Here is a 25,418-nt window from a genome sequence, read left to right as displayed (position 1 = left end):
TGTTCGAAACTTCCATTGCCACGCTGCAAAGTGAAAGAGAAAGAGAGAGAGAAAGAGACAGAGTCCACGTCTCTCGACGGAGATTATTCTTCCTTGCTTCAGGTTATCATAATTCATAGCAACAGAATATTTTGTATTATACGTAATACGCATTTTGCATCGTTACATTATTTAAGTAGTTTGCATAAAAAATGAATTTGTGTAAATATAATTTAAATCTCTCTTTTGTTAAAAAGTGATATTAAAACAATTACGCCTTCGTTTGAATCTTTGTTTTATTTAATTCAATCTATAATATAAGGAGTCCTCTGCTTATCTGTTAATTGCGCACTTAAGGTGCGATGTCGTAACTTTACAGTTTCTAGAATTTAAGAAAGAAGTAAAAGATAAGAAAAAAGATAAAAAAAAGCAGACCGTTTGTCCGAACTTAAAGAAGCTTCAGAACATTCGTGAAAAGGCCAGGAGAAGTACAAGTGACACCATTAAGAGAAGAATTTTCTTTATTTCATTTGCGTGCGAGTGTACGCGCGTGCACGTATATACCTATACAGATGTATATACGTTGACACACAAGCATGTGTATGTATATATATATATATATATATAGGCAAAGTCAGTAAAACTTTAATCTCAATCTCTTGGCTCTCTATGAAGCGCGACAGTATTGAAGACGCCCTTCTGTGATGATTGAAACATTGCCTTAAACTTTCCGTCAACACAAGCAACTTGGCAAATGTTTATTTTGACAGATCAGATAAATCCCTTTTGACATAGACCTCGTCTGTGTCATTCAACGTTTCCCCTTCCGAACCTTGAGTTTCAATAAATTCATTCACGTAAAAAGAAGTTTGCATTTAATTTGAATAAAATGAAATATCTCGATATATTACAACATTTTTCTTAGCTTCTACTTTTAATATCTTTTGGGAAAACACAAACATTTTGGGGTAATTTTATGGTTTATTCAGATAATGTACAATTGTAACAAAATTAATATCGCAATTTAAGCAGGTTAATCCGCTTTAGTAAAAACATCTACGTAACTGAATAATCTCGTTGTACTGCTATCTGTATATATGTATATCTTGGTAATATAAGCTTGCGTGCTTCACCAGAGCGGAGAGAGTATGTAAAGCGAAATGAAACTAACTAAAATCAGCGCTACATAATACGTAGTAAAAGCGGCTCTCCAAAGTTGGCGCGATCCGACATCTCTTGCGTCATGGGCCATGGTAAACTTTCAAGGTGTAGTTTGAGGTACTGTTCCATAAGGGGGTCTCTCCTGATACTACAATGTAATAATTATTATCTTTCACCACGTGAGCGATTTCCCTCATGCCACTTCGTTCCTCTCTTCCGTATGCCATTCTCCTCTTTCACTCAAACATTGCGAAAATAACAATATTACGTATGTCAACTGAATATATATATTGATATTATGCCGTATAAACGCATTTAAAATGAATCTTCATTGACAGCTGTCATCTGTCAACAATACGTTACGTTGCAATCACCGATACAGCCTTTTGTTGAAGTACTCGTGCATATTTAAAAATTTAAGATGCTCTAAAATATCTTTATAATATTCGACGAATAATGGGGTTAGTTTCAATGTATTTATACAAATTTCCTTATTTTAATTTTAATTAATAAAGTTTTTTATCGATAAAGTTTACGTCTACAGCTTATTTAACTTTCAAAATTGACTAAGAATATAGTCGAATCAAGTACGCCAGGTGTAGCGCTAAGACCACGTGTTTCAATTTGACCTTGTTTTCCATCCTGCTTCTCTCTTCCCTGCGATACTTATGTTCTCCATGAAAAATATCGTGAACGAAGAATAAACATCGCGATTCGCAATAATGTGTCAAGCGTCGGCAGCAGAGAACGTGGTCGGAGGACGAATATCGGCCGCGCACTCCACGGTAAAGTTTCGCGGACGATACGAGGGGATAGCATTCCTTCGGGGATCGTTTCGGAGCATCCTAACGCCTATAATAATTATGATATTCCGTCACAGGGGGTGAGACGAGCAGGGAGAGAGGAGAAGATTGGAGAGCAGAGGAGAGTTTCGCCCCTTCCGTTGATCCGCGCCCCTCTCCTGCCCGTTAGTTCCCCTCTTTCCCTCTTTCGCCCCGTGAGCCCGACGTAGCGCCCACATACGCCCACCCCCGTCGCCGACAACCCCCCCGCGCTCTCTCGGACCCCCAGGGGGTTGGGGCGCGGCCGTGTTTGCTCTATCGACCGCCGACGATCCGCGAAGTTGGCCGAACGCGACCGAGCGCCTTCGTAGAGGCGCACACCGCGTATCTCTTCGTTCGCGTGCTACCCTCTCTTCAGAAAGAGAGTAGCTATCCCCTTCTCGACCTACCCTCATCCCTTTCTCCCCTACGGCATCGTCCCCTCACTGTGCTCCACACCGCACCGCGTTGCGCTGCGTTCTCGTTCTCGTTCTCGTTCTCGTTCGTGCCTCACGTCGCTCTAGGCAGCCACCATTTGAAAGAGAGAAAAAGGCAGAGGTCACAAATACTGACTTTTCGGAACCGCCGTGCGCGACGGACGGGTGTAAGAGAGTACGATGGGGATGCAATCCCTGAAAGCTCTCGCCGAAAGTCGCGACCACCGACCTCCTAATTCGGCTTTTACGTATAGCGAAGGATTCGACGGTCGCGATAAAGTTAAAATCTCAACGAGTCGCAAGCGTGCTCTTCTTAAACCAAACACATTGAAAGCTGCAAAGTCCAAGTCGTTACTTCCAACGATTTTTAAATAAATCTTGACGAGAGTCTTCTCTCTCACAATCTATGAAATATAATAATATATATAAATATAGCTGTCGATTTTTATTTTAGTGACATAAATTTCTTCTTATTATACATCATACATCATGTTATATAACATTGCGTTTCGCGTTATATGTATAAAATCAAATTTATTGGACAAAACTGAACGATTAAATAAAATATAAAATGAAAAGAGTGATAGAAAAATACGAGAATTTTTATGAATTTTTAATAATTTGCACGTAAAATATTGAATAAAGCAAAACGTCAGCTATACAAAAAGTATGGTTAGATAAAATTGTTTTTCTCTCATAATAAGGTCAAGTTGAAAAATTATTCTCAAATGATTGTTTCGATAACATGTCTTAACCGCTTTTAATTAAATAATTTTATCGGATTAAACACACGATAGCCCGTGAATTTTCTTCACAAAATAACGAATTCCAAAGCGGTCACGTAAAGTTATTAACGCATCGCGGGTTTGTGACTTAATTAACTAACGACAAAGGTTTTAGGGAATACCAACTTGCGCGCACGTACATTCGTAGCCGCGTTTAACTGTGCGTACCGCGATGTAATTAACTGAATGCGGTCCGACAAGTCTGTTGCGTAATTAACGTCCAATCTCATTTTTTTTAAGCAGCACGCGCGGCAACTGATGTTAATTATATTCGGCTGGCTAAAAGCGTCGGTTACACCGCGTCACCGCTCATAACTAACAATGTCCACGAAAATGCTGGTGACGCTGCATAAATATACTTTTGGAAATCACGATATTGAGGACTTTAAAATGGAATTTGCTGTGCAATTTTTTAATTTTCTGAAAATAATTTACTCTAACTGCTCGAAATATAAATATATTTAACACGGAATCTGTGCAATTATATTTTTTATAATATGAATATATATTCAACACAGAACATCTAAAATTATATTTTTTACTATAAATTCCATTATATTAAAATGAATGATTCTTTTATATAAAAATATTATTTTATACGTGGAACGGTATGTGTTAAAATTACGTCCTTTCTTAAAAATATAGATGATTTTAACTCGATTTTTCATGCATTAATAAATCTTGATTCTCAAGCCCACTAATTCAACATCGATTCTGATATCGTTACGTTGTGCCGTTTACACGAAGGTAGTGATTGTACCGCGATGTTTCAGACCGCATAATCGCGTTGTTTGCCGTCTCGCGTCTGAAATGATTAAAGGTCAAGAGGTCTTAGAGCGAGACGGGCTGCGTGGCGGACGTGCATAATTATTCGAGGACGCCTTACACCGAGGGTATCTCACGCTATTTCGATGTCGAGGTGAATCCATGCACAGTACCGAGATAGGAAAGCTGGAATTCGAAAAGGCCAAACTTTGAGAAAGTTAGTGCAAACGGAATGAAAAAGGAAAAAGCGCGCGCGCACGAGTGAGAAAGGGAACTGTTACTCCTTCGGCCAAGAGCGACTTTAAACCGGAGGTCTTTTATCTCCGTTAACTGCCCCAACTCTTAAGGAAAGGCGGGTTAGATACTAAGGACGTGTCTCTCTTTGAGGAAACTGAATTGGCCTTGTTAGTTACACGTACAAATCATGAAAGCAACGTAATGTCCATTCGAAACAACAATAGTTTATTCGATATAATTAGACATGTATTTTCTTTTAATTTTCTGAGGTAACATTGAATTTGATAGAATTTAATTGCGAGTCGCTTATTTCACGTGACTACGTCGTTAAAATCTTGCAAAGCGAAAAAGAAACTTTACATAGAAAATACTTTCCGTCAACTTAACTGACGTTAACTCAACTGCCTTATGTTACGTAAAAGGAATTTTAACGCTTGCTTAGTTCCTTAACCCCATTTTTCGCTTGTCGTTTTAATAAGGATCTCAATTTACCGAGGTCGATCGATGACCACCTGTTCATAAACGTCATCAGCTGACGTATCAGACGCTTCGTTCACAGAGTAACACGAGCTACCAAAGTCCTTTTCTCTCGCGTCTCCGTTGAGATAAAAATAGCCAATGGCGCGTCTTGCCGGCGCGTTTCTTACGGCTGCTTTCCACGTCCGGGTAATATCACGCTGAGAAGACGGAAGGGAAACACTTCATGTAATAAGCTCGCTCACTCGTTCTCCACCAACGGGCGCTAGCGACCGATTCGCGGAAGTTTGAGGAAAAGTGGCGAGAGGTCGAATCTCGTTTCGAGGCACTCGGTGCAATCGGGTACCACGTTCCCCTTCGTCTGATCGATAGGTTGGATTCGAGATCGCGTGAGAGAGCGACTATTATCGGTGGATACCTCATCCCGCTCGTTGGATAGATGGGCACTAGACGTCGATCACGAACCATCATTTCGGATAGAGGAAGATTCTCTTCTTCAGCTGCGTCGGAATCCTTGAACGGAACGATGAGGAGACACTCTTGATTTTTACTCGTTTAAAAGTACATCATTGCCCGTGGTAAAAAAAAAAAAAAAAAAAAAAAAAAATTTAACCTACAATAGTAAAATTTACTTTAGTAGTGTTTGAAAATTTCAATGTGATTAACGCGATATTTTAAAGAATATTTTGGAATTGTTATATTTATTTGGATAGGGAACTTGTTTCTTTCAAATAAAAAAAAATCTATTTTTTTTACAGTGTTTTTTTTCTCAAAAGCGTAATTAAATTTTTCAGAATATTGCACCGAAACAAATTATATGATTTTTATGTCGTGCATAACTGATTCAATCGTAAAAAAAAAGAAACTAAGAATGACACTAATAAATTATCTCAATCCTACAAATTATAATTATATTATCGTGAGATTTTTGTAATATTAAATTGAAAGTAGATGAGAGTCTCTCACAGAATGAGCCGATAAAAAAAACCCGATGCCTGCACTAAAATTAATGTCACCGATGTAAAGCACGACAGATCGACTACTAAGGATAAAAAAAGCTCTTGATCTATAGATGCGATATTTTCTTTGACAAATTTCGTCGTGCCTTTCTCTATATTTCACGGATTTCGATTAATCAAACGAGGCGTTCATAAGCGAGCAAGGATAGCGCACTTTTCAACGAGTAGTTTCATATTATCCTGTAATATGTTTGCATCCTTTTAGTCTACGATACCACGAGCCGTGTCGTTAGAGATGCACTCCACGAGAACCTTGCATCTCCCTGCTTCTCTACCCCTAGACCGGCGTCCTGAAAGCCTGGTTTTCCCAGCGGAACATCCACATTATGGGTTTATTATAAAAGCCATATCCACGTCGCGCTTTACCCAGCTGAGTCGTTTCAGCCTGACTTACGACACATCTGCAACAACATATCGTACTGGCAATGGCGTCCTACGAATTTTCTTGCGTATAATTTGTCAGATGGTCGCTGCTATAAACGAATCAACACCGTGTAATTTTATTCACGAATACACATATCGCCCCGTTTGATTTTGCTTTTATTTGAACATTTTCTTAAATACCGAAATTTTAAAACTTTAAACTGGCAAGTGTACTTTTATTAATTTTCTAAAAATAAATAAGACTAATTGTAAGAGAAGGTAATATAAAGCAGAGAATATATATATATATATATATATATATATATAAGCTGATTCGAATCTGTGGCATAGCTCTGTAATCTATCTTTAACCATATGCTATGAGCATTTAAAATTGCATTTGTGTGTTTAATATTACGCGCATATGTCGTGTAATATTGGTTGACTTGTTTAGTCGAACCGCGTTGCAATTAATTCTATCGTGATGCGAACGTGCGGTGCGATCTAGTACGGCTGATCGGTCGAAGGGTGTAACTATTAAATTGGTATTTCATCCAGTTACACGATTGTGGGCAACCCTGTTCTGTAATTAACGAACTTTGATATTGACCGATGTACCACGAGCAGCGCACTGATGGCGTTATACGACACGAAATCTGTGTAATCTGCATAAAAGGACTTAAGTTCATCGCAATTCATCGAACCCTACTCCCATTATTGATTAGAATGATGATATCCATTAAAAAGGAAATTATCCTTTTGAAGATAAACTTAACAGATGTGTCTGTGTGTGTGTGTGTGTGTGTGTGTGTGTGTGTGTATGTGTGTGTGTGTGTGTGTGTGTGTGATGTGTGGAGAATTTATACTAATCCCTTGCACATTCAAATTGACTTTGCTGACGATGGATTTGATGCGTTATCACTTTACATCGCTTATGAAAGATCAACAGATTCTCAGAAGCGAGTGCAGTATTTTTTTAATCTTTACAAACAAATTTATGTGAAACTTGTTATACGAGTACGTCGCTGTGTAAATTTTTCACTTCAATCGAATGACAACAGTAACCATTTGTTCAAAAAAGAAAAAAAAAAAGATCGAAGGAGCAAGCAGATCTTACTAGCAAATAAAAGGATAAAGGAGTACTCGTTGATTTCGATATAAACGAAAAAATAAATTGAACGACATTTGCCGAGAGCTTGTAGTACTCGAAAATCGAGAGAGGAGCGCGAGCGAATGACAGCAGCAACCATTTGTGTCTCCTTTCCTCCTCGCTAGTTCCTTTCGGCGACGCTTTTGCTTGCTCATCTGAAGTAAAGATATGGAAATGGAAGATGGAAAGAGGCAAATATCACGTAGTCGTCGCGTTGTACCACAAAAATGTCGATAATTCACGATACGTAATTTCCCAATGAATTTGTCTTATATATATATATATATATTTTTTTATATAGAAAAATCAAAAGAAAACTGTATTTTTAATATAAGTAAGATAATTATAATTAACAGAACAATTTTTACGTGTACTTTAACAAGATTAGAAATCATTGTTGACCGTTTAATCGCAGACTTTTTTCGCGACATTTTTCTAAAATATTTTTCTAAATATTTTGAAAGCTTATTTGTTGTATATTACTTTGTTTGCTTAGCATTGTAGTTTCTTGGAAATTCGTGGTTCAACGTCATCTCGAAAGATTCTTATCCCTGAGAAAAAGCTCGCACATATACACACACACACGTATACACACACATATAGGGGTGCAAAACGAATTCATTAATAAACTTCCGGATAGGTCTCTGCTCTGGTCTCTCTTTTTCGCTCATTGAACCGGTTGGTGTAACCTTTCCCCCGCCTTTCTCTCCGTTTCTCTACCTTCTAAAGCTTCGATTGGATTTTATAGAGCGGCTGTTAATTATTCTTCTACAGCCCTCTTTCCTCCACCGCGCTCTTCTCCGCACCTTAGAAATATTAATTTCTCAATTTCCTCTGAATCGTTACGGTACTCTCTTCGTCGAGGCCAGCCTTAATTGCCGCGATTAAATTAGACATCGACGGCTCGGGTAGGAACAGAAAAGGAAGAAAATCAAGAACTCGGCAAGAACGTAACGAGTGACTCGCTTGAAAATTAGATCGATTGAGTTAGAGGGTGGATTGTCATCGAATTGACGTTAGGGATGGCTAATTTGAAAACTATTATCTAATCGTTTATATAATATAATATATTAAGAGATGTATGTCTTAATAATAAAAAATTGTCATTATACTATATGTATTACGTGATGATAAAAAAGCTTGTAAAGATATATGTATATAAAATATGATTATGCAAATCAACAATTAACATTAATACCTGCAATAGAGAGAAATATATAATTTATTATAATATATTCTATGTTAATAGATAATTAACAATTATACGTACGATAATATAAAAGAATTACATCCGTATTGTGCCAATATCAAATAATATTAATGAGGGATGAATACGACGTAGTCATTTTAAAACAGACTCGATTTTTGAATTTTTACCAAATTATAAGTATTATATGTGCATCGGATTGCACAAGAAAATCGATTGTTCGAATGGGTGACTGGGGTGACCGAATGAATTTAAACACTTCAAGCAGAATCTCCTTTCCGCGTACGACGCGCTTGCACATTTAGCGGACCTACTTTTTTTCGCCTTTGCTGCATTCATTATCTACGAAAGGCGATCTCGCCAGTAGCTTCGGAGCTTTCCTGCGATACTAGAGGGGGAAGGAAAAGGGGGGAGAAAGGGAGTGCAAAAATCCGATTAGCGGAGAGCACCTCGAGCGTAGCGGTTATAAGGGGTGTGTGCATGTCCGGACCGGAAAGGGCGAGTGTGTGTTAGAGGCTGGAATGGTTGCGGTATATAATTCACCTACCCTCTCCGCACCGTTCTCCCTGTGTTTTCCAAACTCCGCTGTAGACCGCAAACTCTGCCGATACATGCGAGGCAAGCAAAAAAGTATGCTATTAAATGTACAAAAACATTAGTTTCACACGCAATATACGTCTGTTTATAGAGATATTTTTTATTTATTTTTTTTTTGTTCTTCTCGCATGTGTGTGACACGCCGAAAATCTTTTCTCGTGGATGATAATCTTTTTCTATTTGCGACTATGTTTCTCGGGCGCACGTTTCTACAGGTAACGATCGATAATGCCCTTATCGGGCACCGTGTGAGAGTCTTGTATCGCTTGCCGTAATGGCCGAGGGATCGATAAAATGGCGTATCGTTGAATATTGTCGGGTTAATAATTAACATTAATGGAACACAGCATCTCACGCGATGCAGAACTTTTTGCCGCTACTTAAATCGCACGCGAGAGATCAGGAATTTATCTACTCGCATAAAAATAAAAATAATGTATTTGCTACTTTTTGGTCGTAAAAGAAAAACCATAAAAGTAACGGTAATTATAATTGACGAACGCGATATGTGAAGTGGTATAAAAAGACTATATCATCAATGTAATGTAAAAGTAATCTTGTTCATTTCGCGCAATTTATAGGATTTCTTTTGAATCTATTGTGTGCAAAAAGAGAGTAATACAGACGTATTTTTTTTTGTTTCAGAAAAAGAAAGTAAGTGCGCTTTCTCTCTGCTCTCGGATATAGTCTGCCTGGAAATAGGATAAGCGTAGGAAAATAGGAAATCTCGAAGACACACATGATTTCATTCGATATTGGTTGAGTCTATTTTCTCTTTCACGGCGCACCTGTTTAGATATCAGTAAGTATATAAGTAATATTATTACAGACCATTTGACAAGTAGCGCCCATCTTTGTCTTTAGACAGACGCGCTGTATAAAGTTGTTCTAATTTCTTTCAATTATACTTACTTTCTTGTCGTCCTCAATTTTATCCTTAGAAACACTGCAATGCCAAATAGAGTACAATACTATATAAATAGATTTCTTTAACCCTCGCAGTCTATAGTCGCATTGTAATAAATATGAGTTAACGATTGAGCTATTTCTTAACATCATTTTCTTATAGCGATGATTGCATGACGTGACAAGTTAACGAATCGATATCTGCAACTTAATTTGACGATATACCCAGTGAAACGTCATCATTTTTTATTTTTCGATTAAATTAATATATATATTTCCAAGTTTGTAACTACTTTATTAAAGAATAAGGAAAATTTAAGAAGCATAATATATGCAAACAATTGAAATTTCCCACTTTCGCGTCGTTACCATGAGGTTGAAAGACGAAGGAGGAGGGGTGATCTAGAAAGATAAAAATGATTGGAAGGCACGCGACCGGTTTCATTCACGTTCGGTTATTTTCTCTTATTTCTGCCACCGCCTAACGGAAGAGATGGTCCATCGCCGCTGGAATACGAAGAAAGCGGCGTTCCCGGATGACGAAGGTTATGCGAGGAGAATGAGAATCCCGTCGTGGTATTAGCTAGGGAATTTTCTATTTCAGATTCCGCGAATCCATTTTATCTTAAACTTCGTAATTCCATACCGCCCGCTGCCCCTACCCCTTCGAGGCACGAAGGAATTCACCCTTGCGACTTTTCTACCCCGCTGGGTATTCCGTGCCCTCGTCCTGTCTTCGTCGGCCATCTCCGTTCCTCGCAGCGGGGGTGAGATGGACGTTTTTATATTTTCCGGCGGGCAGTGGTAACGGCCGCCGCGCCGCCAACCCGGATTTTCCGCCCCCGCGATATTGGACAGCAAAAGTTAAAATCGTCTATATACTCGTACACGCGCGAGCGAAATAACGGCCGCTCGTTTATCTCGCGTTTTAAATCTCGCGATGCGGAAATATTCCGGGGCTAGAGTGCATCAGCCGAAAACTCTTTCCGTATTCCCGTAGCATCAATTAATATTAATCTCGATATTTCCGTTAGCTTTGAATAAATCATTCTTAAATACATAATAACGCTTATGCTGAAAACGTGTAAATGTATAACTTGTAAAATATGCGATATTAGAAGATTAATCGTGACAATTCTTGTAAAATATATAATGCTATTTATTATATTATAATATATATGAATAAATCTAAAACAAAGGAGACTTTATGCTGAATATTTTTATTAGTTTATTTTCATTGTTAAAGAATAAGGAGAAACTGAATAAATTTGTAATTTAATTATAACAAGAGCAACAGTTCTCATAACATTTAGACAAAATGAAAATTGGATAAAATCAGGGAAAGAAATTAAACTATACATTGTTTACATGACGAGAACGGCTCGTCGCGGATGGGACGAATTCGGTACTCTAAAACTGCATAAGCAAACATGCGACCTGCATCACCGACGAAATAGCTGTGGCACTGTCGCGGAAAAGCAAAATAGGCGCAAAATAGGTAGACAGACGCGAGAAACATGAATATGAACGCTCCGGGAAGCGTAAAATCGTTTCTGATATCGAGACACTTGCCAACGAGAGGCATCGTCGTGTTTGTGGTTTTCGTTAGCGATAAATACATATACGCATGTGTGTATCAAAGTTCAGAGACGGACGAGCACTCGAGAACGTATCTACCTACCTGCATTTATGCTTAGGTGCTCCGTAAACACGCTAAACACATTAGTTTGTTTATTTGCCTATTCCATTGTCGATAATTGATAATGTCATAATCACATAACATATGCAATTGCAACAGTAATATGGAAGACAGAAGAGAAAGATTTCGCAAAATTCTTATTAATTCTTATTATAATTCATATTACACATTTACGCAGTTTTATTTTAATATAAATATCATTAACGTATTATTTTATAATAATTATATTTTGTTGTGCAAAGAAAGAGTGAGACGGAGAGAGAGAGATTTTTCAACTTTTTATATCGTTTATATTATCAAGGAAGAAAAACTTTTCTCAAAAACTTTATCAAATTCATTCAAGCATACATTATAGATATTAAAAATATCTGCTTAAATTATTAACTCTGAATTTTTTCCTGCGATAAGATAGAGAGGAAACAAAAAATTAAATCACATTAAACTCTTGGCGGATTTTGCGAGAACTACCTGTCAGAAGAGAAAGAGAAGATATACTCACAATTAGTCGTATAACAATATCTTGATGTTTTTTCATAATACTTGTACTACCAGAAAGAATTTGCATTTCCTTTTAGGGGGGAAGCTAGTGTCACACTCTGTGGAAACTCATTAATTATTGAAAATTGTAACTTTATATTTAGTAGTTCTAGAGTCCTTGATACATTAAACAAATAATTAAAAAATTGGCTCGGGACAAACTCACGCAAAGTTCATGCTGCGTCTCACTTTGTCCACCGATGATTTTTTTAACATTTCTTGCCAGATTTTAAGCGCTTGAGAGTTGTGCAATATAGTTTTACAAAAAGTTCTGTACATGAAATTTACTAGAATATTAATTAAACAAATTAGGTCACTCGAGACACCAGATACGTAAGTACTAAAGTGAACGCTGGACGTATTTCAATAATTCTATCGATTTTAAACGAGATTTCATGTTATTCTACAATCACTCTTAATTTCCAGAGAGAGTTGTATGCATAAAAATTATTAAAATATTAATTAAATAAATTAGGTCGCTCGAGATACCAGATAAATATCAAAGTGAGACATTGGACGTTTTTTAATAATTCTACCGACTTTAAAGAGATTTCGTGGTTCATTATTCCGCAATTATTTTTAATTTCTAGCGAGTTCTATTGAAAATTATTAGAGTATTTATTAAACAAATTAGAAACCACTCGAAACGCTGGATGACACGAAATTTCATTTAAAGGAGATAGAACTATCGAAAGGACCAACGTTTACCTACGAAATTTATATATCTGGCGTCTTGAGCAATTTATAATTCGTTTAATTTAATATTCTAATAGTTTTTACGCATATAATTTTTTGTAGAACTATTGTAAAACTTTGAAGTGTAAGCTAAAAAATCATCGAAGAACAAAATAAGATTCTGTGTGATCCTACGGTTTTTCTAATATTCGCTTAACTTTAAGCTTGATTTAAATTTATATCTTCGCTTCTTTTCAAGACTTATCTGAGAGAGACGAAAATATAGTTTAAACCGTGCTTAAAGTTAATCGACGTTGGATAAACTAGGCCCTAAGTAAGCGCTTTAGCTCAAGCGATCAGGATAAAGAAGTCTTTGTTCTGATTGGTCGATATAGCGCCTATAACGTGAAATCGAACGCGGCGATAGGCTGGTTGGGTAATATGATAGGAGATAAGGAGAGGAAATTTTTCGCCAAACTACTCGCCGATGGCGAGCGCGTTTCTTCTAGGAGAAAACCTGGACCATAAAAAAACATAGATAAGAAAGCGAGATTTAAGCGACGAACTCAATAATTTTTAGAATTAAATATAGTTTGTTTGCAAGAAGAATACGACACAATAGCATATCTATAATTTATGATAAAATTCCAAATATAATTTTATTTACAATTTTACATATTGTGTATAATAGAAAAAAAACGTTAAATAGATATATGAATAATACATGTGTATAAAATATACATAGATCAGGATAGATATACACATTAATAGAGAAAGAAAGAGAGAGACACACGTAGGACATAAAATTGTAATTAAAATTCTATCTTGAATTTTGCAGCAAATTATATGTGCATGAGTATAAAATAATTATCTAATGCGATGAGACTGACATAGTTACACGAAGAGTAAGTAAATAGATAAGTATAACGTATATTTCGCTATAAATATCAAAATAAAATTCTATTTACATTATTTATATTATTTATATATATATATATGTGTGTGTGTGTGTGTGTGTGTGTGTTTAATATGTTTTCTATCCTAGATAGAGAGATAAATATTTTATATACATATATTATATACATGTGTATTATTTTAATTTTTTAATTTTCTTTTGTATTACACGATGCGTAAAATGATAATTAATGATAAAATGATAAATAAAATAAAAAAGACCAGAATAAATATGGAGATCAAATACTAATTGTATTTCGATAGCTCTATCGACTTTAAATGAGATTTTGTGTTATTAAATAAGATTGTATGCTATACGTTCGGCGTTTTGAGCAATCTAATTGTATTTAATATAATAAATATTCGAATAAATTTTACACGTAGACTCTCGCTAGAAATTAAAAGTGACAGCGGAATAATCAAAATTTTATTTAAAGTAGATAGAACTATCGAAATATGACCAGCGTTTCACCCTGATATTTTGTATATTTGACATTTCGGGCGATTTAATTTATAAATATTTAATCTAATAATAATAAATTTTTACGCATAGAACTTTATATAAAATTCTTATTGTAAAAGTGCTTAAAATCTGACAAAAAATGCTAAAAATAAGACGCAGCATGAACTTGGCGTAAATGTGTCTCATTTTTTTTTTATTTAATGATCAGAATTATTTGTTTAATGTATCAAGAGCTCTAAAAATACTACTCTAAAAATAAAGTCAGAATTTTCAACAATTAATTTCCATGAATTTCCACGAAGCGAGGCACAAACTTCACACACACTCTAAGACTTTGAGTTTAAGCAACATATACATTGGGAAACACTGCCTTAGGTAATCCATAAACATGGCTGACATAATAATTGTATTTACCCACTCATATCGCGAAATTAATAATGTTGTTAATGTATATATAAAACGTCAGTGCACACGGGTATGACTTTATCATTATTATATTATTATACAGTTTCAATAATTCATACCCCAGGCATATTTATGTGTTGCGCATCGTAGTAGCGAATAATGAGCTGTCCTGATTCTTTTTTAGCGATGTACACATTAATATTTGTTATTAAAATGAATATATTATCGACGCGTGCAATGATTCAGATTAATAGAAAAACTCGATACTCATTGCGCTGTAAATATCCGTTAAATTTCGTTATTTGGGATTACTTTTCGCGATTTTGCACTTGTCAATAGGTATAAAAAAAATTAAATAACTTTTGTATATATCATAAGTATTATATTTATTAATTAACATTAAAGAGATATTCAATATATTAACAATATCGGGATAATAAATTATTATTACAATAAATTTAATAAAACAATAATTTCTCAGTCTCTCTACATTTTATTTGTAACACTCGCATATTTACATTTGCAAACAATGTTTATTATTAATTTTTTTTTTGTTTCGCGAATGTATTTCTTTTCTTTTTTTTATGTTACGTTTCCCACGTGTTTGTGTTTATACAAACGTTGAATAATGGTCACCATTAAATCCCGCATTTGTTCAATTTTCACGACACGTGTTGTCTTTCTGAACAATTACACGTCCGTACGTATAAAGGCAAGTCTGTAAGCGCGCATCTCGTTCTAACCCGGGTCACGGCGGATCTCGCGATAATACTCCCGGTATACAACCCACCTTTGCGGAAATTAATTTCCGCTGCCGCATTATTGCCAAATTTTCACGTGGATAGTACGTGCGTTTGAGAGTAAACGGCTGCTACCTTCTTCCTGTCGTTATCCATAAGCCTGTTACACAGTAAACTCTTCGCGTTGTATATATATAGTCTCTCCCCTGAGAGGCGAAAGTTTACTTTGTTTTTGCAGGAACCATCCATAGGAAAATGTGTTTAATATTTATGAAGACGTATGATATGTACATAATTTGTAGGAACTAATTAATTCACAGACGTAAAGAGATGCAAGAAATAAATATCATAAAATTTAATTTTGCAATAAAAAATAATCTGCGCTTAATCGAAAACTACTTTTTGCAAACATTAATATATAATTTTATTTTACGCTTCAAATTGCAGACATTGCTGAAAAATTCCACAATTCATTTATAAATTAATAATAGTTAACATTAAATGGATTCATTTGCGCGTTACACGATAATATTATATATCTAACAATTACAATTAATTATGTTTAATTATAATTATAAGAATATGATTTTAACATGTCGATTCGTGACTGCCATCGTTAAGATCCGCGACACAGTGTAAACGAATCTTAGTTTACTTGCAAACGCAGGCGGAAACATTCTCTCGTTCTGAAGTCCGTGGGTGCACGAAATACAGGATAGGGATGGGGATGCTAAACGAGGGGAGTTGGCGTCGTCATCCTCGGTGTGTACAGGCCTCGACAGAGCCCCCTTTAACATTCACCCCCGGCGACGTAATTGAATCACGCTACGGACCGTCGAGGCGTAAAACGCGGATTAAATACGTTGCATACGTAGCACTAAGCTCCCCTGCCTTCCCCCCCTCCCCTTCTCCCTTTTCCTCTCCCATCGCGATAGGATTCTGCGCGGGTTTGCAACGCGAGAGCGGCTGAAAGTTGCGTTCTGGAAACTCCAAATACACGCGTATTCCGATGGACACCTGCGCTGCCACCGCTAATATGTGCATTTCCAGTCCTTTGAAGACTAATCCGTAGGGGATTGTCGATCGCGGGCCAGTCAGATCGGTTGCTATCGCGACCTTTCGTAGGGGCTGACGGAACTCGCTGAAATTTGCAAAAGGTAAACGAGAACGGAAATACGAGAGGGATCAGAGAAAGAGAGTTTTTAGATCTCCCTCTTTTTCTCTTTGCATCTAAAATTTATTTATGACGTAACCAGATCTATTTTTAGCCAGTTTTTGCTTTGACTGCGCGTATCTCGTTTACCTTTTACGTTTATCTGTAAATCTTATGGCTCATGCGATTATACAACATGCGGTCTGCCCGGCAGACAGAAATGGAAAAAAAACAGCGCAACCTGATTGCTCCCTGAGATATCAGGATTTATCGTAATCGCTTTTTTTTTTGGTTCAGCTGATCTTGTTTCTCTTTTTGAAAGCTTCAATTTTTCGTTAGCCCGTGATGTATCCTCAGTAAAAACGAAAGATAACGCAGAAAGCAAGTCGATAGGAAATTACGAGAGGGACAAGAGAACACGACAACAATGGGAGGAAAGAACCTTGATGAAAGACTAAAATCAAAGTTCGATTGTACAAATTAAATCGCTTTTACGCCATTTGAGCTTTATAAGGTTTCTCTTTGACACTTGACATGGAAAATGTTACACTCAAGAGTTTTTTATTTCTCTGGTTTGCTTTGCCAACGTGCTTTAATGGTAACCATTATATCCGTTTTATATCCATATATATATTCCACACACGCTCGTAAATATATGATTCAATACCTTATTTACAGACCGTTCGCGAACAAATATTAATTAGTCCATGTTTACTCATGTTCGAGAAAAAAAATGCGTTCGTGTAAGCATTATAAATTGCACAATTGTGAATAACCGTCTATAACGTGTTTGTAATGCCCATATAGATCTATATATATATATATATATATATATATATCGCCGTTTGCTCATATGGGTATTTCCCTGGACGAGTATTCGCTTGCTATATGGCTCTCTACATGCATATTCGCTTAACGTCAGCTAATGATCCGTGCCTGCATATATACACCAGGTATAATACATACACAGATAGACAGACAGACAGAGCGAGAGAGAGAGAGAGAGAGAGAGAGAGAGAGAGAGAGAAGAGAAGAGAGAGAGAGAGAGAGAGAACACTATGCATTTATCGATGAACGCCACCGATCTATATCTATCACACGTGATAGTTCAGCTCTAATACTCGATTCAAAAGCAAATTAATTATGCGTAAGGCATTCGTATCGCGTTACACGCGTAATTCAATTTACGTTCAATTTGTGAAATTAATTTGCCAGTAAGTATAATAAAGGGGAATATAAAAATTCAAGTTATATACCGGGAAAGTTTTCAGCTGCGAAGCTCTCTTAAAAAGACGTCTCTGTGTGCCCGGCTTTACCTTCCTACCTCAGTACCTGTTTTCCTAGAGACGCTGTGCCTATTTGCTCATGGAAAACAGTAGGAAAGTCCGCGTCACGCTATTCACCGTGACTTGGCTCGTGTAAATTTAATGTAAGAGCGAAGGTAACGAACGGAGATTCTCTTTTCGACTTGGCATTATTGGACAGACTGCGCGATCTGTGTAGGTATAAGCGTGTCCGACAACGCGCGATCGCTTAATTGGACCATACACATATGCGGACGCGCGAATGCCAATCTCGATATAGGCGGATAAGGATGGGAAATGTTCACGTGCCACGCCAGATAACGGCGTTATTGCCGTTGTTCTTGTCACGTCACTATACACGGCAGAATCGGCAGAGTTCTTGGTAATTTAGGACTCGCGATTCCAAATTAGACCGCACACGAACATTCGCCATTCCCGATATTTCACGGCAGCGGTAACTTTATGTGTTCCTTTCATCTTGATCGCTGATAATCTCGTCAAAATGATTCTCGTAATCTTTAACAATGATTTTAAAGATTTATGTAAAATCGATAGAAGAAATTTACGTTCGCCAGTATTTTTGACGTATATATGTATATATAGGTTCAATTGTTTTTCCATTAAATATACATTCTTTTGATGTGTAGAAAAAAATATTACCGTTAAGACATACACTATATATATATATATATATATATAAAACATACAGTTTAACCCTTTGAGTCACAGCGGGTCTGAGTCCCAGAGACCCACCTTTTTTCGTAGTTTTTTATTGTTTTAACTACTTTTTAATCAACAAATACCGAATTTTTTGTTTCTACAGTCTCTAGAACATCAATAAGTGTAAAAAAAATATGAACAGTCATTAATTGTTAATTGCAAAAATACCATATATAAACAAACAGTCCAAAATTAGTACTTTTTTACGAAAAAATGCATTTTCTACTAATCTATTATGACAATAAATACGGCAATTTTTTTATAATCTTAGTACACTCTAAAGTATTTTTCAGAATTTTTTTAGAATTTTTCAAACCGTATTGTTTTTGTTAAATCTTCCTTTTTTTGATAAAAAATATATAAAAAACAATATTTTCTATTCTAAATTGAAAGTAACAGTTGTATTCTTTTTTAAATTTTTTTCTCTGAAGGTTTTTTTAGATCGCAGAATCTGAATCTAAAGGAAAAAGAATTTAATTTCCAAAATTTAATACAAGGATCCAATAAGGCGGAAGTAAAATTTCGTCTGCCTATTGGATCGGCCATCTTGAATTTTAAAAATCTGACAACGGATTCGTAATCAGCGACTCCAAAAACCCTTATATACCAAATTTCATAAAATACTGACAATTAGAAAAATTCGTGACTCAAAGGATTAAACTAAAATATTGAAACTGTACATATTCTTTTCGGTCTGGTAAATTGATTTGTAACACTATTGTGCGTACCTGTATATCGTGAATATAAACGAATATTGCCAAACTTTGTGAAAACATTGCTTTAAAATGGAATTTTGCAAAGTGATTCTATAGACGCTATCAAAATTTAATTTCCGGTAGGTATGTAGGAATGGCGCGCGAGAAACATCGAAAAATTTCCGCATATTCGCACGTGGGAAATTGTCACGTGTGGAAGCGGATGTTAGGACCGTTATTGTCGACCTTGTTAGCGCCTTCTCCAAATATGGGAAACCGCCGTGCATTTGCCGGTAATTTATCCCGTCTCAAAGTTATCACAGGGCAGACGTTTCTCTACTTGTGTTTCCGAGTGATCCAGACCGCATACGACAGTCAGGGCTTCCTCCGTCAAAATAATTGGAAATCCGAGCCTGTTCAATCGATACGACCAGGCAGACGTGTCATCGTAGCGATATGTAAAATGAACAGTCCGATATAAATCCAATCGTACGTCATTCTTGGATTTAAACAAAACTAGTAACGAATGTTTTAATCGGCTTTGTGAGAACGGCACATTGCAACAGTTTCCATTTTTATTGTCTAGAAATTTTTTTCACGTTATCACTTAATTGTATATATATATATATAAAAAGATTTTATAGAAATATCAAAATTGAAGTAAATGAATACCATCATGTTTCGTTAGTTAGACGTTAAAAACAAACATTTCTCTATGCGTAGCTAACAAAACACTACCAATTCGTGTATTATTAGATAATGATCTGCAAATTCTCATTCGCATGACTTTATTAATTACTATCGTGCATTATATCGTAATCTCATTAGTTTTTTTAACGCTACAAGATCTAATAATCTAATCTTATTATTCATTTAGTCTACGTCATGATTTTTATCTTTCGATCATATAAAAAGTTTTCTCTCATTATAAAAGCTTTCTAAAAAAAAAAATATTTCCCTCTCGATATGATTCGAATAGAAATCGGACAACGGGAAAAACGTCAAAAATGTCGCGAGAGTAATTCGCAAAAATAAAATTTCATCCGGATTGTATCTCGTCGGACTATATTCGACGGATGCTTGGTCGCGGAAAATAATGAACGAACCGTGTGACCCCGAGCCGAAGTATTGACACTCTGCGTTCATTTACATCGTAATGATGCCAAAATGTCAGTCCTGTCAGGCGCACGATAACGCTGCGTTGAGAGGCGACGAAAATGTGTACGCGGACGCGAAACGGGGACAATCGTCGATATGCAACGGGGCTGGTACAGCGAGAGATGGAGCCAGGGGAGACGAGAAGAGCGATTTCGCGGTCGGCTAAACAAATTATCGCATTTCGATTTTCGATAACGAGGCCACTCATAAAGTGGCGCTAACCAAGCTCCTTTCGATTCTCCGGCTTTCCAAACCGCCGTCGAGAGGTAACCGTCTCGAGATGATGTAAGACGATTCGCTGACGTTGATAATAGCGCGTAGCGTGGTCGTAATCGATGAGTAATTATTCCGCAATGAGAGGAAATGCACAAGCTGCAATTTTATGTCGATAATCCTATCGTTATTCAGATATCAGTTATCTGGATATTGTTGCGTTAATCTTTTCTTACGCGTTATTTATATATATAATGAATTAAAAAATTCAGCTTGATTAAATTGAAACGTATTATGATTTCTAAATATTACGAAGAATATTGATAAAGTTGGTGAAATTTCATGGGGGTTTTAGCGCATCGCGAATAAAAGTTAATGACACAATGAGTCGTCTACTTACAAATAGCAAGGCATAAACACATTCCTGTTCTAATTAAAAGTACCTGCAAGGCGCAATATGTCGTCATTGACGGCTGTGTATACGTTATCGCGCTCATTTGTCGTCAGAACGTTCATGTGTTGTCGTTTGAGTATTTACGAACACCTTTAGTATAATTAACGCGTCACCGTGTTGCGTGGGTATTTGAGTAATTAATTGCCTACGGCTAATGCTCCACGTTCATGAAGGGAGTGACTTGCGTGCTGTCGACGTAGCAGTTAATCGACGTCATGCGTATCGCTTTATTTACACAGCGAGTTCTTAATTTAGTCAGGGATTTTTTTTTCAGAAAAAAATGCAAGAAGCTTGTTTTATTAATAGCGATTTTCAATATAAAATTATACAACTATTATGATACCAAGATACGGTACATCGAGACACGGAAAATCAATGTACGACAAAATTGTTTTCATCTCGATATTACTCTATATTAATTATATGATAAAGGAGTATATTTTTATATGTTTTTAATAGTATATTTATATATATTTATCATATTTTTCAACGAAATTTAAAAACATAGTAATATTATGCTACCGCATAATACATGTGAATAAGCCCCTTTGTTATCGCACTCGGCGTCTCGATAATTATCTTACTAATCGCGAGGAATAGTCTACATTTAATTTCATGCTAATCCACAGTATTCATTACCGAATGGTATTGTCTAATCCTTTATTAACGCTAATCTCAGAATAAATTAATGTGTTCCGAGTGATTTATTAACGCTCACGCTAATCGCCACTAACACCGGGACAAGTACATTCGTTAATATTCGAACATTCACGACGAGTACCGCGGCTATAATTAACGAATCCAACCCCGCCGCTGCTTCGGTAATTAATTGCCCGCGGCTAATACTCCCTCCGATTATAGCCGGAGGAGGGGTGTGACTTGCACGCCGCCGACATCCGACATCCCCTCGGCGCGATACGTCCCTGGGAACGAGCCCTGACCTGGGCCAACCGGCGGCGCAGTGACGTTGCGGCGTGACGTCATCGGGTGCATCTGTGACGTCAAGAGGGTGCGGACCGACGAAGCGGTGGGGACGATTCCCATCCAGGTGAAACATTCTACGGCTCGGGTCAAGTTGCTTAACCTCACGCTGCCTGTCGCTACTGCCTCTGGCCTCCTTTTTGTCGCGAGGAGAACGCGCTTTACAAACTATTAGACCGTTCTATACTTTCTGAGCTATATACGTCGTTGCTTGCAGCTGCATGTAATCTTATCTTAAATATCGGGAATTCGTTGAACTTTTCATGAAACTTAAAATTAACTTCTGACCTTATACATTTTTCTAGGCGATCTCTCTTTAGTGTCTACTATAAAAAAAGAAACGTATACATATATATATATATATATATATATATATATATATATATATATAAAATATCATTTTATTTTCTTATAGAAGAAAAACACAATGCTGACCCATTTTCCAAACGTTTCCGTTTGACATCATTCACGCGATGTATTCTTGTCAAGCTGGAAATCCTAATTCATCTGTGTGCGTCCGAGAAATGTTCTTTCCGATTCCGCGCGACTCTGTTCCGGCTGAACCATCTTTGATCCGGCACTTTCGGCCGATGGAGATAACAGACGCGTCTTGTACATTTGTTGAAATAAAATGACTTATACCTGCGAGATGGAATACGTCACGATAGAAAGCAATAAAGGAATTTGCTGCGGCAGCGAGGAAAACAATGTTTCTATCGAACAAATTGCGTTACATATCGCGACGAACATCTGGAAGCGCGCCGAAACTCGCGAAATCGATATATTCCAAAAGACAATGGTTTATTATTATTTGCCAAGAAAAGTCAACCCTCTTATCCTATTGTACGTGACGTCACAGAATTATCGGATAATTCTTCTAGGTACAAATTTTACAGCAAGAATCCCTTCAAGTCTTACCATATAGGGTTTATGTCTTTGATTTGCAACACATCTCGAGGCTTATATAATCAACATCAATTTCTCTTGTGATAAAGCATGTTTTGCCATTAAAATAATCGTGATTTTTCCAAGTTTGCCGATATATAAAGGAATATATCCGATTGAAGAATATATACCTCTCTGATGTATTGTACATACATATATGTGCGTTACTGCTCGATATTCCTCGAGGAAAGTCCGCCGACGCAACGTTCTCTTCTTACCCATTTCTCGCATCGCGATCGAGAAAAGGAAAAGTCCATGGAATTTGCAAATGGAAGCCTCTTAAGGAGCGACAGTAGAATTTTCGTGCAGCATCCCGGCGCATTTCCGCTTTTCCGGACGCGTTTCTCTCTCTTCTTCCCTCGTTCCCCCTCTTCTGTCTTCCTCGCATCGCTCCTTCCGCTCATTTCTCAAAGTTTTACCATACCGAGACACTGGCATACTTCATCCTCCTCACTTTCTACTTTGCTCTTTCTTTGGTGGTTTCTTTCCCCCACCCCTCCCCGCCTCTCTCTCTCTCTCTCTCTCTCTCTCTCTCTCTCTCTCTCTCTCTCCCCGTCTTGACGCTTCGTATTTTCTTGTTCGCATTTTGAATCTCCCTTTCCCTCATATCGCTCAAGTTTTTACGGTAATAGCGAATATATTTTGATCATCAATGCCACTGCATCGTCGACTCTTTACGTCACCTTCATTTCTTTCCTTCCGCAATTCCGTTACGTACCCTTCCTACCACGGGGGTGTCTTGTACAGTCTCATCGGGAATTGTCCGTTTTTTTGTATCGCTAACGTTTCTAGCACACCTCGATTGCTCGAATAAAGTCATTCGTATGATTTCATTCTTTCTCGCGGTCCCACCGCTGGTCGGAATGTTACCCACGTTTTTGCCATGCATCACCGTCATCGACTTTCCGCATCGACACCGTTCATATCCGAATCTTCAGTTCGCTTTCCGCACGCGATTTATTCCTTCTACCCTTGTCTCATTCGCGTCATTCTTTGCTGCTGTATTCGTTCTTTCTCTTACCCTTTCTCTCTCTCTCTCTCTCTCTCTCTCTCTCTCTCTCTCTCTCTTTGATGCGTTCTCCTTTATTTTTTGAATCAATAACATACCCGGCTGCGTAGGTAGAACGGGTCAAGTAGCCACCCGCGGCCCGTAAAAGCCGGTACACGATAATATTACCGGATTACTAGCTTCGGCCCGAGAGTCGAACGGGCGGAATTGCCAAGTCAGCTCATCGGGATTGAGCTTTATTCCGCTCCAGTGAGCTCGGTGTGTAACAGAAAGCAACGTCCAACGTTGCATCCGGCCATTCTCCCTCCACCCTAAAGAGGATTCAGCGGCACTCCTTACATCCGCGACCCGTCTCGAAGAGAGTTCTGCTCTCTTTGTCTCTCTCTCTCTCTCTCTCTCTCTCTCTCTTTTTTTTTGTCTCTCTCTTCTTCGAATCGCGTTGGACTTTGTAACCATCGCACGAAAAACCGTCAACCGCACGATGCACAGTGGTAGTTTGGACCGTCGCGGCAACAGCAGCCGGCACGACGATGCTTCTTGTCGATGCTTCTCGCATATGTTGCCGCCCTTGGTGCTCTTCTTCGTGGTCGCGCGAGCAAGAGCGAGCAAACTCGTCCGCGTGGCGAGATTGCACGAGCAACCCCGGGACAACCATTCCGGTTCGTTCCGCAAGAAGCGTCATGTCATCGCATTCACCGCTGCTTTTGTCTTTTGCCCGCGCGCAGGGGCAGCTTGTAATTTGCTACCACTTCGTGTAACTACATCCTCTGCGTTTTTTATCCGAGCGACTTTATTACGTCTTATTTCGAGTCGGCATATTAAAGTCCTCGCGTCGGATATACTCGTGCAGCAATTTCTGCTAGGGGAAAAATCCTAAAAGTAGCCGCCGGTGTGTCCCTGTTTTCGCCAGCGTAATTAAAGGAGGAAAAAAAAATATGTCAGAGATTTTCTTTTAGTCGCGTAGACTGGACGAAACGTAAAAGAATATATAAGTTTTAATCGCGAGAGATACGTAATCACTCCTTTTTAGAAACTTGAAGTTTAAGTATATGTGACGTAAATAATGATTTCTAAAATATTCCTTAATCTTTATTATTCACGTCTATTTTGTATTTATTTCTTAAATGTTTTAATGTTATTATTTAATATAATTATAATTATAATTGCGTTAAAATCGACAAGCTACTTGCAAATCAAAGTTTGAGAGAGGCGAGACTTAAAATTCTTACGTAGTACTCAGCGATGAAGCTTTTTGATATTCAGAAGAGACTCCTTTGCATTAATTAAATTCACGACGAGGGGAAAGGAGACTGTCAGCCGGGAAGAAGAAGATAAAGAAAATGGGATAGAAGCCGGATTCGGAGAAGCGAGAAAAAACGAGGGAGAAATAAATGACAAGAATTTAGGCTA

General features: G+C 37.4%; 1 protein-coding gene across 7 annotated transcripts in view; it reads left to right on the top strand.

Annotated features, from left to right (window-relative positions):
- LOC140666542 (protein turtle) overlaps nt 1-25,418 on the top strand; it is a 223,037-nt gene that overhangs the window by 85,079 nt on the left and 112,540 nt on the right. For 4 of the 7 annotated variants that reach the window (XM_072893827.1, XM_072893825.1, XM_072893818.1 and 1 more), the window contains exon 3: nt 9,643-9,799. The exons of 1 other annotated variant lie outside the window; for it this stretch is intronic. The gene's annotated coding sequence lies outside the window, so the exon portion shown is untranslated. Of the gene's footprint in view, nt 1-9,642; nt 9,800-20,801; nt 22,122-25,418 lie in introns of those variants that run through there. 2 more of the 7 variants (XM_072893819.1, XM_072893822.1) reach the window with 2 other exon arrangements.

The sequence above is a fragment of the Anoplolepis gracilipes genome, chromosome 6 (genome assembly GCF_047496725.1).
Source record: "Anoplolepis gracilipes chromosome 6, ASM4749672v1, whole genome shotgun sequence".
Taxonomy (NCBI): Eukaryota; Metazoa; Arthropoda; class Insecta; order Hymenoptera; family Formicidae; genus Anoplolepis; species Anoplolepis gracilipes.
The sequence above is the reverse complement of the archived record's forward strand: the minus strand, read 5'-3'. Positions and strand labels throughout refer to the sequence as shown.